An 18,645-nucleotide genomic window follows, 5' to 3' on the forward strand; every position below is an offset into this window, starting at 1 on the left:
TTGCACTCGACAAATTTCGTTCTTAATTACTTGGTACTAAAGTGATTATCTATACTGACCATGCAGCTCTAAAGTACTTGATGACCAAGAAAGAGGCGAAACCAAGGCTTATTAGATGGGTCCTACTCTTACAAGAGTTCGATTTGGAGATCAAGGATAAGAAGGGTAGTGAGAATGTGGTAGCTGACCACTTGAGCCGTTTGGTGCACGAAGAGGACCCTCTCCCTTTGGTGGAGACTTTTCCAGATGAGCAACTCTTTGGACTCCAGGTAAGTGAACCATGGTATGCAGATATTGTGAATTAGATTGTTTCTAAAAAGATTCCGGATACCATGTCACGTGCTCATAGAGATAGGCTTAAGAAAATTGTTAAACAATTTGTTTGGGATGAGCCTTACCTGTGGAAATATTGTTCTGATCAATTGATTAGGAGGTGCATACCTGAACATGAACAAAATTCCATACTTTCTTTTTGCCATTCTAAAGCATGTGGGGGTCACTTTGGGTCCAAGAAAACTGCATTTAAGGTGCTAGAGTCTGGGTTCTTTTGGCCAACGTTATTTAAGGATGCATATACCTTTTGTTTAACTTGTGATAGGTGCCAGAGAACCGGAAATCTAGGTCCTAGGGATCAAATGCCATTGTCTAATATAATAACTGTTGAAATATTTGATGTCTGGGGTATAGATTTCATGGGACCGTTCCCTTCATCTTATGGGTTTCTCTATATCTTACTTGCAGTGGACTATGTTTCCAAATGGGTGGAAGCAAAGGCCACTCGAACTGTGGTAACCCGAGAGGGGGGTCCCACAGCGCGCGACTCCGAGCCAATGTGGAATCGACATGTCATTGTTGTACATCTCGATAGCTCATCAACCCGAAACCGCAAGGCCTTTTGAGTTTAGGTTGTTGGTTTACAAAACACTTTCTTGGACAAAAGTCACAAAACATTCTAGCAACCAAACAACATATTTTTAAAGGCGGAAATTTAAAGTGGGCTAAAAGATTTGGGCTTACAATAGAAGCCCAATTTGGAAAATAACGAATCACGAAGTAAAAACAAGTATGAGAGACGCGCCCCAGGGTTACGGGTCTCTCGAAATTTTGTAGATAAGTGAGTAGAAAACAAACAATTAAATAAGAGGTAAATAGGTAAGTTACTTCAAAATCCGATAAGGGACCAAAACCATCTCTTGATAAAGCTAAAGAGAAATGCGCCAAGCCGGGTCATGTGCCTCCCCTGTACGCTTCTCGACCACATGCTCGAAACCTGCACACTATAGTAGGGGTGAGCTTTCGTCCTCGCATGGCCAATAGGGGCCGACCCAACCATGCTAGGTTTGAAAGATAATATACTTGAAAATATTTACTACATAATATTGTGCACGTTTATCGAAAAATGCTTTAAGAAAAGTGGCAACCACAAACATTTGTTTTCTTTCATAAAACATATGCAGTATGCTTCACACACTTGGAGCTTCGAGATACTTACCTGCCGGCTAAAATAAAACAAATCGGTGACCGACCTGGTTCGTCCTGAATTCGAGAACCGGCCAACTACTCTGTAGTCCGTATGACTACAAGTAGCGAAAGTGTCCATTTCCTGGCTCTGAGTCTCCTATGACTGGTTCACTGTCTATACTTATCTTTCCTCGACAAACATAGGAGCACAACCCCCTCCGGAGGTTCACGGTTATCGACACCGTGGGATCCCTAGGAATCTACGCGTCTAGGTCCCATTCACTTTCAGGTCACAAGTACAAACATACAAGGGCACAGTATCTCAACATGCAAGTCTAGCCTCGGTTTTCGCAATTAGCAATTATCAGTTCTGAAAACACATGTATCACGAGGCATCGACTAATGAACAGCCAAAATCGTACTTGCAGGCAACATACTATCTTAGTATAGCATTCCACATATACTGAAAAGCCTCTAACAAGGAAGGGACAGCTCACCCTACCTGGAATTGGAGTGCTCGTCCACATTCGGGTTCGTTCCCGACTTTCAATCATTTGTCCAAATCCAAGTGCACACGCTCGAGTCCTTTATAATAAAATTAAACCAATAAGTAACTTGACTTCATTGTAACTTAACTAATCGAGCAACCAAAGCATTGATTTAATTTCTTTAGGTTTAGGTGTGGTTTTGGACTTTCAAATTTGTAGAAGGCTCAAAGTTGAAAATTAGGCCTTTGTCCGTTTCCGGCCATGTTGGTTAGAGTGAAGGTTGGGTTCAAAACAATGATAATTGGCCCACAGAAATGGTGACATAAGGTGGTCCATATATGCTTGATAGGAGCATTTTAATGCGACGTTTTAATTGCATTTCCTTACATTTCTTGCGTCATTTCCTTAGTAAAACTCTGTTTAGGAAAGTTTCCATTCTTTGATTGGGAAAGTTCCTATTTGTAGAAAGTTTCCATTTTTCTTAGTTTCTATTTTCCATTTTTAGGAAGTTTCTATTTTTGTAGTTCTCATTTCTCATTTCTGGCAAGTTTCTATTTTTCATTTTTAGTAACTTTCTATTTTTCAGGACTTCCGAGCTAAAAAGTGGAAATGAACGCACGAATAGAAAGAGGAGCTTGCGAACATCAAGACGAACAAATATGAGAGAAAACGGCCCACACATTTGAGCAGAAATGAAGAAACAAGCTTTCCTAGTGCAACCAGGAAACCCTGCGAAATGGAGGAGAGCTTACCAATGAAGTTTCCAACGCAACTATGAAAAGAAATGAAAGAAATGAAGTGTTTTGCGTTGGAAAATAAGAAGGCTTGAAGATGAAGCAACGAAGCCCAAGAACACTTTGAATTTTCAGCAAAATGGATCAAGGCCCATCAAGGCCCAAGCAACTAGGGTTTATGACGCATGGAAGAAACCCTAGAAGATGTTTGCCGTCCAAAGCAATGAGAGAAACAAGGAGTTTGCCGTGAAGAAAATCAGAAATTAAAAGAAGATTTCGGTGAGATTTTCTAGGGCAATTTTTATGGAAAGATAAACCCTAGGAGACTCCTTGCCGTCCAAGCCAAAAGGAAGAGAAGGAATTGCCGTGTGAATCAAAGAGAACCCTAGAGAATTCGGCAAAGAGATTTCTTAGGGAGATTTTAAAGGAAAGAGAATATGTGTTGAACACAAAAAGCTCCCAAAAGGTGACTAGATTCATTCCTATATTCCCTAAAGGTATTTTGGCCGAAATAAAAGAGAGAAAATCAGAATATTATCAAGGAATTTCGGCAAGTTTATTTAGGAAGATATTCTAGAAAATTTTGTGATTGGTTGAGACACATCATAGGGCTTACCTGGCAAGATTTCATTGGAGGAAATTATGTGGAGTTATCAAGACTTTGCCGTGAGAAACCCTAGAGACTTACACGGTTTGGAGACCAAGTTGCCGTCCCCTATATAGTTTCCCCTCTTCTCAACGTCAAAGTTCCTCTCTCCATACAATTCACAAATTAGAAAAAAAATCAGAAAACTCTCTAGCCTAGCCGTGCTCCTCTCCATCCTCTAGGGCAACCACGAAGTGCAAGCAAGGCCAAGGAAGAAGAAGACAAGCCGTGAACACCATCCATCCTCCACCTTGAAGATTGCTTTCGAAATTCAAGAGACCACATCATCACTCCATTCATCTCACCTTCATCACGGTGTAATCCGATTCTCCTTGTAACTTTGCTTTGTATTTTCGTTGGTTTTGCCTTAGTTGACACACATGTTTGAACAAGTGTTGGTTTCTGAAATTTTATGATTAATTGTTAATTTTCAGATTCATATATTGCGATTTATGGTTGCTTTTGTGTGAGTGTTTGATTAAATTTGCATGATAGAAATCTTTTGTATGATAATCTTGAATGGTTCGAAACATTTAGGGTTTTTATGTGAATGTCGCTACGAATTTAAGAACATGGATCAACTTTTTGGTTTTGTGTTCTTGAATCAATAAGTACTAAAGGTTTTGTACAAAAACCGAATTTAATCAAAGAAGATTGCAATTAGGTGGACTTTTTCATACTAAGTTGCACATTTGAGTTGATAGCCTTTCTAGATGCTTATTGCGTTAAACATGTATGATTGACTAGCTTTCTAGGGCTTGAATGCATGTTTGATAGGATTAGTCTATGTGCTTTCACTTAGGTTAATTAGCATTGAAAGTAAAATATGGGGAATTGTTTGCTTTTAACATTTCACATGATCAACTCCTCTTGCATGACTATGATGAACAATGATGAACTTGAATTAATTATAATCATGAGTTTCGACTTTAATCCTTGTTCTCACATCCCATTGATGTTTTTATGTTTTTGCATTTTAATTATTTAGTTAACTTAGTTTTATTTGTTTTCTTAACTTAGTTTATTTTTCGAAAACCAAAACTAAAAACCCCCCTTTGAATTCGTAAATAATGTGTATATGTGTGAATATTATACTTTGTTTTAATTTTAATTGTTTAATTGTTTGACAATGACAGGTGTACCCTCAATCCCCGGAATAGAACGATCCCTATTTACTTTATACTACTAATGACATTTCAGGGTTAAATTATGCGCTTGCTTTTAGCGTATCAATGCTCTGCTAGGTCCTTAGGATTTTTGTATCCTTAATCTTCATTTCAAAAACCCTAGCTTAGCCCCATTGCAACCAGTTTCAAGTCCTTACTTGATCCTTGAGATGGGCAGCCTTTGGTCAGTGGAGTCAGTTACAAAGTCGAGCTTATGGTTTAGGTCCATTTGTGCACTTAGTCATTTCTTGAGGTCTTTAAAAATTCTTCACAAAATGCTTTTATTGATGAAATATGCTAGCTGTTTGTTGCCTTACAATTTGTTCTCTTGCATATACTTGAGTGTGAAGCTTTTAAGCATAGCCATTTCTGAGAGAAAAATCGAGAGTATGCCTTGTGAGTTTGGATTGGACTTGTTCGAAACATGCTATCATTCACTGTATAACTTAAGTTCTCCATATCTTACTTAGTCATATGAGTGTCACATGTTTATTAACCTTGGAATTATCTATATGATTTTGATTAAGTGTTTAACGTGAAAGCCATGAGTTTGGACTCTTTGAGACAACAGTTAGGGGCAGTAGAGTCATTTACTTTCTTTTTGTGGAGTATTTGTTTTGTTTTGTATTTTTGCTTTGCTAAGGGACTAGCAAAAGCTAAGTGTGGGGTATTTGATAGGAGCATAAAGTGCGACGATATTATTGAGTATATGCCCCATTTTAGCCTTGTTTATCCCTTAAGTTGCTTGTTTTGAGTCATCGAGTCATTTTAAGAGTATTGTAGAGTGTTTGGCGTAAAATAAGCGGAAAAAGATAAATTCATGAAAAATCCTAGCTGGATCAGGATTCCTCACTGTCGACTATTTTTGCGGTCTTTACATTTTAATTCCCTTTATTTTCTCTAGAAAATTCTGATATTCTCCTGCTTGTTGTAGGAAACCTTGGCTGGTGGAACTCTTGGAACCAGCAATGATGGTGTCATAAAATAAAGCATTCAAGACATTTGACCAAGCAATAAAGAAGGGAAATAAAGGAGAAAGACGTTTTCAGTTGGAGAATAAAGGAGAAAGACGTTTTTCAGTTGGGGAATAAAGGAAAAAAAGATGTTTCAACTGGAAAATAAATAAGAGAAAGACGTTTAAGCTTGTTAAAAGACCCCATTATGAGAGGAATTAAGGCCATAAAGGAGACGTTTCAGTTGGAAAATTAAAGGAATTATGATGCAATCCCATCCGTCCAATGATGAAGGGTATGATCGACAAAAGCCAACCAATGCTCCCCTATAAATAGGCAACGTCCAGAATAGAATTGGCATCACTTCCTGGCCTATCACTTCCTGGCCAAAACTTTTCCGAGACTCTGCCCAATTCACTCCTTAAATTTCCATCACTCACAAGACCGTGACCACCATCCATCCATCATTCTATGAAGTTCTTAGGCGCTGAGTCAAGGACGCTCTACCACCATAGCAGAGACGAGTTCATCACCTTGTTGCCAAGCCGCTGAGGAAAGCTTCAAAGTGTAACTATGACTCTACTTACAATTTTTATTTCGGTTTTGTGGGTTTGGATTTGTGAGTTGTGTAATTGGAGACATGAGATTTTCAGAATATTTTTATTAATATTTTTGAGATTTTCAGTTTATTATTGAGTTAATTTCGAGAATTCTTTGATGATGCATGTCACAATCTTGTGCCCTTTTACGTGTTTAGGTAATTTTCAGAGTTAGGTTAATAAGTTTGCATGCTAGAATCACGCTGAGTATTCTTGTGTGTTTGCTTAATTTGCCAAGGGTAATTGTTATTTGTTAAGGCGCTGAGTTAAACAAGTGATAGGAGCATTTTAATGCGACATTTTAACTGCATTTCCCTACATTTTTCTGCGCCATTTCCTTGAAAAAATCCTTGTTTTGGAAAGTTTCCATTCTTTGATTGGGAAAGTTCCTTATTGTAGAAAGTTTCCATTTTTGTAGTTTTCATTTCTCATTTCTGGCAAGTTTCTATTTTTCAATTTTAGTAACTTTCTATTTTTCATTTTTAGTAACTTTCTATTTTTCATTTTTAGTAACTTTCTAGTTTTCATTTTTAGTAAGTTTCTATTTTTCAAATTAGGTAAGTTTCTATTTTTCATACTAGTTTCTATTTTCAGGACCTCCGAGCTAAAAAGTGGAAATGAATGCACGAATGGAAAGAGGAGCCTGCGAACATCAAGACGAACGAATATGAGAGAAAACGGCCCACACATTTGAGCAGAAATGAAGAAATAAGCTTTCCTAGTCCAACCAGGAAATCCTACGAAATGGAGGAAGGCTTCCCTAGCAAGTTTCCAACGCAACTATGAAAAAGAAATGGCAAAACAATGTGTTTTGCGTTGGAAAATGAGAAGGCTTGAAGATGAAGCAACGAGGCCCAAGAACTGTATGGATTTTCGGCAAAATGGATCAAGGCCCATCAAAGCCCATGACATTAGGGTTTGTGACGCAAATACCTAACCCTAGGGATGCTTTGCCGTGAAAACCAAAGGGAGGAGAGAAAGTTGGCGTGAAAATCAAGAAGAAAATAAAATATTACGCAAGAGATTTTCTAGGGTGAAGTTTATGGAAAGAATTCATTCCTAGAAACCCTAAGTATGTTTTGGCCGAAATATCAAGAAGAAAATCAGAAAATAATCAAGGGATTTCGGCAAGAATATATTAGGGTATCTTCTTGGAGTTTTATGATTGGTTGGATGACACACTAGGGCTTACTTGGCAATTTCTCATTGGTGGAAGCTATGTGGAATTATTAATTTAATTCCTTGGAAAATAAATCAGAAATTCACGGCTTGGAGACCAAGTTTGGCCGTTCGTTCCCTATATATATTCTCTACCCCAGACGTCTCAACCACCACTACACAATTCAGAAAATTCTCTCTACGCGCGGAAGCTCTCTCCATTCTCTAGTTCAACTTTTGGCGTTTTCAAGCAAGGAAGGAAGAAGCAAGGACTAGGCCGTGAGCATCTCCACCATTCCACCTTGAAGCCGTGTTCTTTGAAGCTTGCTTTCAAGTTTCATTAGTTCATCATTCAAGTTATTCATCCATCTCTCCATTCACGGTGTAATTCAACCTTCTTTCTTGTAATCACTTTTGATTCTCCTTGTTTGATTTCGTTGGATGTTGTTCTAGTTAACATTGATGTTTGAACAAGATTTATATTCTGAAATTTTATGATTGAATGAAGATTTCGATTCATACTTTGTGATTCCAAAATTGCTTATGTGTGATTGTTCGATTGAATTTGCTTTATAGATAACTTTTGTATTTTAATCTTATGTGGTTCGAAACACTTAGGGTTTTGATATGAATGGTGCTAGATTTAAGAACATGAAATCAACTTTTTGTTTTGTGTAACTTGAATCAAAAGTAGTAAAGGTTTTGGACAAAAATCGAATTCAATTGAAGAGGATTGCAATTAGATGAACTTATTCATACTAAGTTGTACACTTGAGTTGATAGCCTTTCTTTGAACTTCTTGCGTTGAACATGTATGATTGACTAGCTTTCTAGGGTTTGATTACATGTTTGATAGGATTAGTCTTTGTGCTTTCACTTAGATTAATTAGCAATGAAAAGTAAAATATGGGAAATCGTTTGCTTTCGAATGTTTCACATGATCAACTCCTTTCACATGACTTGGAAGAACAATGTAGGGTTAATTCGAATTTAATCATGAACTTGGTTTTAATCTTTGTTTCTTACATTTCATTCTTGTATTTGTGTTTTTGTTTATACTTAGTTTTAATACTTATTTTTAATTTTCGAAAAACAAACCAAAAACCTAAAAACCCCCCTAAATTCGTGAATAGTGTTTATATGTGTAAATATTATACTTTGTTTTATTTTAATTGTTTAAATTGTCTTACATTGACAGGTGTACCCTCAATCCCCGGAATAGAACGATCCCTACTTGCTTATACTACTAATGATATTTCTAGGGTTAAATTATATGCTTGCTTTGAGCGTATCAACAAGTAGTAATTAGTTCTAACGGGTGGTAAAAATCATGTCTTAATGATTAAACGATTCTGGAAATTACGTGTTAAATTCTATGTGTAATGGTTAATTTGCACGTGTGAGTTGATTCGAGGGTTAGATAATACTACTAGTTAAGAGAATTACGCTGAGTGTTTTCAAAAATTAGTAGTATTAGGCTTGGTAAGGACTTTTCCGATCCAAGCCTACATTAGAACGAATCAGATAAATGGATTGATCCGCTGAGGCTTTTCATTTGGGCTCTTATCTATGCATTCAAGATGGGCACAGTTTTGTAGCATGTTGAAATGAATTTCTGAGTGGAATTGGTCTAGGTTAGGGAAGTCGATCATTGTATATAGTTTTATTTGTTTCGTTTTTATTTTAAGTAGATTAGGAACCAAATCTCAAAACCCCCATTTTATTCTTTTATTTGCTAATTGACCTTTTTGTGTAGGTGTACCCTACAATCCCCGGACTGAACGATCCTTGCTTATCCTATACTGACAACTACATTTTGCAGGGTTAAATTGTGAGGCTATTTCAGCCGCATCATGGATTTTCGGCAATGGACAAAAGCCCATGGAAACTAGGGTTTGTGACGCATAAGAGAGGAATATATGTTGTTGCCGTAATATGCCTAGAGGAAAAGAAGGAAAGCAACGTGAAAATCAAGCAATTATCAAGGAGAAAACGTCAAGAGAGATTCTAGGGAGAGTTTTAAGGAAAGAAGAAGTGTGGACAACAAGAAGAGCTCAAAACAAGTCTAGATACGTTCCCTACTTTCTCTAAAGAGTTTTGGCCGAAATTGAAGTATAAAATCAGAAAATATCTCTCATATTTCGGCAACTAAATAATAGGGAGGTATTTTAGAGAGTTTTGATTGGTTGGACCACATCATAGGGCTTACTTGGCAAGTTTTCATTGGTGGAAGCTATGTGGAATTATTAAATTAATTCCATGGAAAATAAAGAAGAAACAAACGGCTTGGAGACCAAGTTTGCCGTTCCCTATATAATCCCCTCTATTCTTGACGTCAAGGAGGTTCCACACTCTACAATATTTTCAGAAAAATACACATTGTTGCCGTGAGTTTCTCTCTTCCTCTCTCCACCCTCTAGTGCAAGCCACGGATTTCAAGCAAGGCCAAAGAAGAGAAGAAGAGCCGTGAGCCTTTCATTCATCAACCACCTTTGAAGCTTGCTTTCGAGATTCAAGGATTCCAACGTTAATCATCCATAATCATCCTCCATCCACGATGTAATTCGACCTCTACTTTGTAACCTTGTTAATTTGATTTTCGTTGGTATTGTTCTAGTTGACATTTATGTTTGAACAAAGTTATTAATTCTGAAATTTATATGATTGAATGAGAATTTTCAATTCCTATATTGTGATTCTAATATTGCTTATGTGAGTTTTGTTCGATTAAATTTGATTGATGGATATCTCTTGTATGTTGATTCTAATTGGTTCGAAACTTATAGGGTTTATGTATGAGTGGTGCTAGATTTAAGAACATGATGCAACTTATTGTTTTGTGAATTTGAATCAAAAGTAGTAAAGGTTTTGGACAAAAACCGAGTTTAATTGAAAAAGATTGCAATTAGGTGGACTTTTTCATACTAAGTTGCACACTTGAGTTGATAGCCTTTCTATGTGTTTCATGCGTTAAACATGTTATGATTGTCTAGCTGATACGCTCAAAGCAAGCGCATAATTTAACCCTAAAAATATCATTAGTAGTATAAGCAAGTAGGGATTGTTCTATTCCGGGGATTGAGGGTACACCTGTCATTGTCAAACAAATAAACAATTAAAATTAAAACAAAGTATAATATTTACAAAGATATTTACAAGTATCTACAAATTTACGAAATTAAGGGGGGTTTTTAAGATTTGGTTTTCGAAAATTAAAATAATTAAAACAAATAAAACTATACAAACACTTATACAAGAATGGAACATAAGAAACAAAGATCAAAACCAAATTCATAATCAAATTCGACTCAATCCTATTATTGTTCATCTTAAGTCATGAGAAAGAAGTTGATCATGTAAAACATTTGAAGCAAATGATTTCCCATATTTTACTTTCCTTTACTAATTAACCTAAGTGAAAGCACCTAGATCAATCCTATCAAACATGCAATCAAAGTCTAGAAAGCTAGCTAATCAAGACATGTTCAACACAATAAACAAGAGAAATGTTATCAACTTAAGTGCACAACCTAGTATGAAAAAGTTCATCTATTTGCAATCCTTTTCAATTAAATTCGAATTTTGTCCAAAGCCTTTACTACTTTTGATTCAAGTTCACAAAACTATTAGGTGAATCATAAACTTAAATCTAGCATCAATTACATGCATATATCCTAAGTTGGCCACCAAATAACATAAACATATAAAAGTTTTCTGTAAAGCAAATTTAATTGAACAATCTCACAAAAGCAACTTAGAATCACAATTATAGGAATCGAAAATTCATTCAATCATAAGAATTCGGATTTAAACTTTGTTCAAATATTATTGTCAACTAGAAACAATTCCACGAAAATCAAAAAAGGTTACAAAGAAAGAGGTTGAATTACACCGTGAGATGGAGAGGGGATGGATGCTTGGCGTTTGGATTCTTGAATCTTGGAAGCAAGTCTTCAAGGTGGAGGATGGATGATGATGCTCACGGCTCCTTCTTCTTCTTCTTCTTCCTTGCTTGAAAACCGTGGATTGCACTAGAGGATGGAGAGAGAGCTTTGACGTTTGAGAGAATTTTCTGAATTATGAGGTGTGTAAAACGTCTAGCATAGGGGGAGTATATATAGGGGACGTTGGCCTTGGTCTCCAAGTCTTCATGAATCTTCTATTATTTTCCAAGGAATTATCAGAAAATGCCACATAACTTCAACCAATCACAAATTGCCATGTAAGCCCTGGTGTGTCATCCAACCAATCATAATCCTTCAAAATAAGTCCCAAATATATTATTGCCGAATATCCATGAATTAATTCTAATTTTCTTCTTTATTTTCGGCCAAAATTCCTTTAGGAATTGTAGGAACGAATCTGGACTTGTTTTTGAACCGTTTCTTCCTTAAATCTCTCCATGGACTTCCTTTAATGTCTCCCCTTGATTTTCTCTTGATTTTCATGTCAAAATACAGATTTTATTCCTCATTTTCGTCCAAAATATATTGAGGGGATTTAGGAGCGAATCTGGACTTGTTTTGAGCTTTTTCTTGTTGCACAATCCCTTCAAACTCTCCCTAGAATATTTCCAACGTTTTTCCATAATTTCTTCTTGATTTTTCACATTATCTTCATGATTTCCCACAGCAAAATCAGATTTAATTCCTCCAAAAATATCTCCATTTTGTCCAACAACCCAAAATCCAATGGGCTTTCTCTCATTTTCCGAAATCCAAATTAATCCAGAAGAATCTTGGGCCTTCTTGTGTCATCTTCAAGCCTTAAGGTCTCCTAGTGCTTCCAAGAGTCAATTCCCTTCATTATTTCGATCATACTTCTTGGACGGCCTAGGAGTCTTGCTTTGACAAAGTTTCCTCTTCTGAACAGGATTTCCTGGTTGAAACAGGAAAACTTCATTTCTTCATTTCAGCTCATTTATGCAGCCCTTTGTGCTTTGTCTTAACCCCCTTCAACGTTTTCTAGCTCCTCTTTCCACTTTTGAGCTCATTTCAGCTCGTTTATTCCAATGACCTGAAAATAGAAACTATTACTAAAAATAGAAACTTTCTAAAAATAAGAAATGGAAACTTTCCTAAACTAAAATGGGAAACTTTCTAAAAATGAAAAATAGAAACTAGAAAATGGAAACTTTCTACAATAAGGAACTTTCCCAATCGAAGAATGGAAACTTTCCTAAACAGAGTTTTATTAAGGAAATAACGCAGGAAATGTAGGGAAATAGCAGTTAAAACGGCGCATTAAAATGCTCCTATCACTAGCTTTCTAGAGCTTGAATGCATGTTTGATAGGATTAATCTTTGTGCTTTCACTTAGGTTAATTAGCATTGCAAAGTAAAATATGGGAAATTATTTGCTTTGAATATTTCACATGATCAACTCCTTTCTCATGATTTAGATAAACAATATTAGGGTTGAATCGAATTCGATTATGGTTTCGGTTTTGATCTCTGCTTCTCTCATTCCATTCGTGTAGATATGTTTTTATTTTTCAAATTATCTTCTTTACTTAGTTAATTTTCGAAAACCTAAAATCCAAAAACCCCCCTTTTTCGTAAATATGTTTATACTTTGTTTTATTTTTGTAAATAATTGTCCTTGTATTTTTATTGACAGGTGTACCCTCAATCCCCGGATTAGAACGATCCCTATTTACTGTATACTAACGATGACATTTTCAGGGTTAAATTATGCGCTTGCTTTTAGCGTATCAGTGCTTTCACTTAGATTAAATATTGAAGGAAGGTAAAATATGGGAAATCGTTTGCTTTCTAACGTTTCACATGGTCAACTTCTTTCTCATGACATAGAAAATCAACTATAGGAATTGTAATTGGATGTCATGCATATGGATGTGGTTTTGATCTTTGTTCCTTGCGTTCCACCCTTGTATATGTGTTTTTACATTTTCTTTATTTTATTTATTTTAATTTTCTATTTTATAATTCTTAAAACCCCCTTATTTGTGTTTACTTGTATATATTTTTATTCTTTGTTTTATTTTTGTAAATAATACTTTTTATTTTTATTCTTTTATTTATTTTTGAAATTACATGTGTACCCTCAATCCCCGGCTAGAACGATCCCTACTTATTCTATACTAACAACTACATTTTGCAGGGTTAAATTGCGCGCTTACTTTTAGGCGTATCAATTTTTGGCGCCGTTGCCGGGGATTGAAAAATCACGTGTTGTTGTTTATAATTGTTGTATATAAACTGTGTAAAATTTAGTTTAAATTAACTAGGTTGTTTTTTTTATATTATTGAACACGAGTTTTAATTGTAAGTTGTAAATTGAATGGAATAGGTGAAGTCTATTTGGTTAATATTGGCCTAAACCCCTTATTGGTACCTAGTTCAGGTCCCTTAAGGTTGAGGGCGGCCTTTATTAACACTTGTTGAATTGTCTTCACACTTATGACATTTTTCATCTTAGTAAGTATAGCCTATGTGGAATGGTGTCTAGGAAGGGGACAACGATCATGACGGTTTTTGAATCCAGAAGTGCTTACAAATGGGACTAGCTCATGCCAAAATGGATTTTTCCTCTCGTGTTCGCCCTCCCCTACCTGGCCATTTCAGTAAGGTTGCCCAAAAGATGTGAAACGGAGTTTGTGTCTAGGCGACTATACTTGGGCCGCACGTCTACTTGATTTATCGCTTGGAATTAGATTCGATATCAATAATATTTATAACAAAAGAAAATGTTGTGATACACTAAGGTACAAAATTAACACACTTGATTTTACTCACTTGTGTCTTATGTACAATATATTTGTTAATTTTACTGGTAGTTACTTGTTTATACTTTGTATTTCTTTGTTAATTATAGTCACTAACTTTATTTAATGTAGATACCGTCTGGCTGAAAGAAGTTAAACTCAAGCGCTGCTTGGGAGGCAGCCCAATTCAGAAGCAGCTGTGAAGGAGTTTACAATGCAGATTTGCTTTCTCTTTCCCTATTTCTTTTTATTTTTCAATTTTTCTCTTGTTTTTATTTTAGAATTTATTTTCATAAATGTCTTATATCTATGCTTACTTGTTTCATTGCATGCTTATAATTGATTACATTGAGGACAATGCAATATTTAAGTGTGGGGGAAGGGATTTATATATTTGTCTTTTATTTTGAGTCATATATATTGAAAAATACAACAAAAAAAAAAAATTGAAAATGTCAAAAAAAATAAAATAGAATAAATTGGAAAAATGTCAAAAAAAAAAGAAGAAGTCGTTTTTGTTTTTGAGTCATAGGATGCCCTTTCAACTGTCTAGGATGAGTCTATATCTCTGAAATTATGGCTAAAAGAGGATCACAATATTGAGATGATTTAAATGGTATTCTTTGGTTAATTGAGATATATGAAAAGCATGTGCCTGAGTAGTGGATATGGATTTCGTGACCTTGGTACAGAATATGAGCATGTTAATTTGAGTTTTGATTCATAAAAACCCATGTGAGATATTTGAGCCCATGTCCCTTTTTCTTGGAGTGATAAATGAAATATATTCTTATTTTCTTGGCGATGTTTTGATGATCTCATTATTCTTTCATCTTGATTGATTGCTTGCCATAGATTAAGTTTAATGGACTAGAGAATGCTAGAATTCGCTCTTGTGCTTGTTGAGACGTTTTGTCAATACATGGCCCTGATTCTGGAAAGGATAGAGGCACCCTAGGAATTATCACCATTGCCAAATAAGCTTGTGTCCCCATTTGTGCCCGTCGTGGGACCCCCCTAGATAAATCCATTTGAGCCTACATTAAGCCTTTTCTTTCATCACCCTTAAAATCCTTAACCCCTGAACCTTAGTATAGTTACAATCCTACCCTTTTGTTCTAAAAACTTAGTGGAGCTATCTTTTGAGACTTCTACGTGGATTTGGTGGCAAGGATGAAGATTGAGAAGAGGTGAAAGTTCAAGTGTGGGGGTAGACTTGTCCATGAAAAAAAGAATTTATGTGAAAGCCGTGAAAAAGAAAATGAAAAAGAAAAAAAAATGTGTACGGAAGAAAGAAAAAAAAAATATATGTTTATGGATTTTAGTCCCCCATACTTGGTGGATTTGGAGATTGTTTTGAATTGAAGGCCCACTACAGGAAAATTTGGTCTTTGTCCAATTCACAAGAGTTCAAGGGAAGTTTAGAGTGAAGACATTAGGCCCTGTTATTTTACCTCTTTGGGATTTGACGTTGTATATGCCTTGGTGGATTTCCAGAAGTCTCTCTACATCTACATGAGCTCTACTAGATTTTTAGGACACTTTGTTAAATTCCATATACCTTTGTTTCTTAAAACCTTGAGCCTTGGCCCCATTACAACCCTTTATAAGACCTTTTTGATCCTTAAGATGGGACAGTCTTTGATCTGTGGAGATGAGTTATAAGAGTTGAACCTATGGCTTGGGTCCATTCGTGCAAGTAGTCGATATCCTTCATGAGATCTTTTGAAAAAAAAATTATATTCACAAAGTGCTTTTCGTTTCTTATATATGTGAGCAATAATTGCCTTAAAATATGTTCTCTCACATATAATTGAGTGATTATAAGCTTTTAAGCATTGCCTTGATCTGAGAGAAGAAAGAGTGGATATACCTTGTGAGGATATGAATCATACTTGTCTGAAACATGCTGAGCTCCACCCCATCACCATTGTTACACCCAAGTCCTACTTGTGTGTGTGTGGATTATGTTTGAATTAACTCTCGAATATCTAAATATTGATTCTTGGTTGAGTGCTAATCTGAGACAAAAAGTTGAAGGGCAATAGAGTCATTGTTTGTAGTCTTTCTTTTTTCTTTCTTTAAGTTTTCGTTGAGTCTAAGTTTGTGTCTTTGTTTTGATTTTGCTAAGGGACTAGCAAAAGCTAAGTGTGGGGGAATTTGATAGGATCATTTTAATGCGATGTTTTAATAATTATTTTCTCATATTTTACTTAGTTATTTCCTTAAATAAATGAATTTTAATTTAGTTTTTATTTTTTAGGTACATCGGAGAGATGAGGTAAAAAGAAGAAAAATGGCAAAAAATGAGGGAGTCCTGATGACACTAGGATACCTGGGTGGACTAGGAGAGCCCAAGAACAAGCTCAAAACGTCATCTACAAAGGTGATATGGATTGGGAGTCATTTTTGGCAAGAAACGATGGTTAAAAATCAGATTTTGGGTCCATATTAGATGCAAACTGATTTTGGCCGAATTTCAAGAATATATATGGATAATGACATCTCAATTAAATCCTAAATGCATGATTATGGCCAAAGGGAGATTTCGACAGATAAGGAAGGAGAATTTCAAGAGATTGCAACAAGCAGAAAGGTTGAAAACAGGTCCAGATACATTCCTTGATGTCCACATTCATTCTTGGCTGAAATTGAGGAGACAAATAAGAAAATAATCATGTAATTAATTCAAAAATAATCTCCCTAAATCAAGGTGTTAAATAGGAGGTTTCTGATACACTCAAAGCAAGCGCATAATTTAACCCTGGAAATGTCATTAGTAGTATAAGCAAGTAGGGATCGTTCTATTCTGGGGATTGAGGGTACACCTGTCATTGTCAAACAATTAAACAATTAAAATACAACAAAGTATAACATTTACACAATATAAACATCATTTACGAATTTAGGGGGGGTTTTAGGTTTCTGGTTTTAGAAAATTAAAATAATTAAAGCAAATAAAACTATACAAACACTTATACAAGAATGGAACATAAGAAACAAAGATCAAAACCAAATTCATAATCAAATTCGACTCAACCCTATTATTGTTCATCTTAAGTCATGAGAAAGGAGTTGATCATGTGAAATATTCAAAGCAAATAATTTCCCATATTTTACTTTTCAATGCTAATTAGCCTAAGTGAAAGCACATAGACTAATCCTATCAAACATGCATTCAAGCTCTAGAAAGCTAGACAATCATAACATGTTTAACGCATGAAACACATAGAAAGGCTATCAACTCAAGTGTGCAACTTAGTATGAAAAAGTCCACCTAATTGCAATCCTTTTTAATTGAACTCGATTTTTGTCTAAAACCTTTACTACTCTTGATTTTAAGTTCACAAAACAATAAGTTGAATCATGTTCTTAATATCTAGCACCACTCATACATAAATCCTAAAAGTTGGCCACCAATTAGAATAAACATACAAGAGATATCAATTAAGCAAATTCAATTAAACATTCTCACATAAGCAACTTAAGAATCACAATAATAAGAATCGTGTGCTGACCCGAGCGGGGGGTCCCACAGCGCCGCGACCCCGAGCCAATGAGGAATCGACATGTCACGAATGGCATCTCGATAGCTCATCAACCCGAAACCGCAAGGCCTTTTGAGTTTAGGTTGTTGGTTTACAAAACACTTTCTTGGACAAGTCATTCTAGCAACCTAACAACACTTTTTCAAAAGCGGAATTCGAAATGGGCTAAGAGTTTTGGGCTTGCGATCGGAACCCAATTTGGAAAATAAAACATATCACCGAGTAACTACAAGTATGGGAGACGCGCCCCAGGGTTACGGGTCTCCCGGAATTTTTGTAAACGAGTAGGAAATAAATAAATAAAATAAAATAAAAAGTAACTAAACAAGTGATTTCAAAACCTAACAAGGGACCAAAACTTTCTTTTGAATAAGTCAAAGAAGAATGCGCCAAGCCGAGCCATATGCCTCCCTCGTACGCTCCCCGACCACATGCTCGAAACCTGCACACTATAGTAGGGGTGAGCTTTCGTCCTCGCATGCCCAATAGGGGCCGACCCAACCATGCTAGGTTTGAAAAATAATATACTTGAAAATATTACTACATAATATTGTGCACGTTTATCGAAAAATGCTTTAAGAAAAGTGGCAACCACAAACATTCGTTTTCTTTCATAAAACATATGCAGTATGCTTCACACACTTGGAGCTCCGAGATACTTACCTGCCGGCTAAAGTAAAATAAATCAGTGACCGATCTGGTTCGTCCTGAGTAAGAGAACCAGCCAACTACTCTGTAGTCCTTGTGACTACAAGTAGCGAAAGTGTCCATTTCCTGGCTCTGAGTCTCCTATGACTGGTTCACTGTCTGTACTTACCTTTCTCCGACAAACATAGGAGCACAGCCCCCTCCGGAGGTTCACGGTTATCGACACCGTGGGATCCCTAGGAATCAACGCGTCTAGGTCCCATTCACTTTCAGGTCACAAGTACACACATACAAGGGTACAGTATCTCAACATGCAAGTCTAGCCTCGGTTTTCGCAATAAACAATTATCAATTATGGAAACACGGATATCACGAGGCATCGACTAATGAACAACCAAAAACGTTCTTGCAGGCAACATATTATTATACTGGAGCATTCCATATATAGAAAATCCTCTAACAAGGAAGGGACAACTCACCCTACCTGGAATTGGAGTGCTTGCCCACATTCGGGTTC

The 18,645-nt window shown here is 36.0% G+C and overlaps 1 long non-coding RNA gene across 1 annotated transcript; it reads right to left on the reverse strand.

Annotated features, from left to right (window-relative positions):
- Positions 1–10,071: 10,071 nt before the first annotated feature.
- LOC133708278 (uncharacterized) lies at positions 10,072–11,289 on the reverse strand. Its single transcript, XR_009845704.1, has 2 exons — positions 11,096–11,289; positions 10,072–10,295 (listed from the first exon to the last, which is right to left on the reverse strand). It is a non-coding gene; the product is annotated as an uncharacterized LOC133708278 (long non-coding RNA).
- Positions 11,290–18,645: the final 7,356 nt, after the last annotated feature.

The sequence above is a fragment of the Rosa rugosa genome, chromosome 5 (genome assembly GCF_958449725.1).
Source record: "Rosa rugosa chromosome 5, drRosRugo1.1, whole genome shotgun sequence".
Classification (NCBI taxonomy): domain Eukaryota; kingdom Viridiplantae; phylum Streptophyta; class Magnoliopsida; order Rosales; family Rosaceae; genus Rosa; species Rosa rugosa.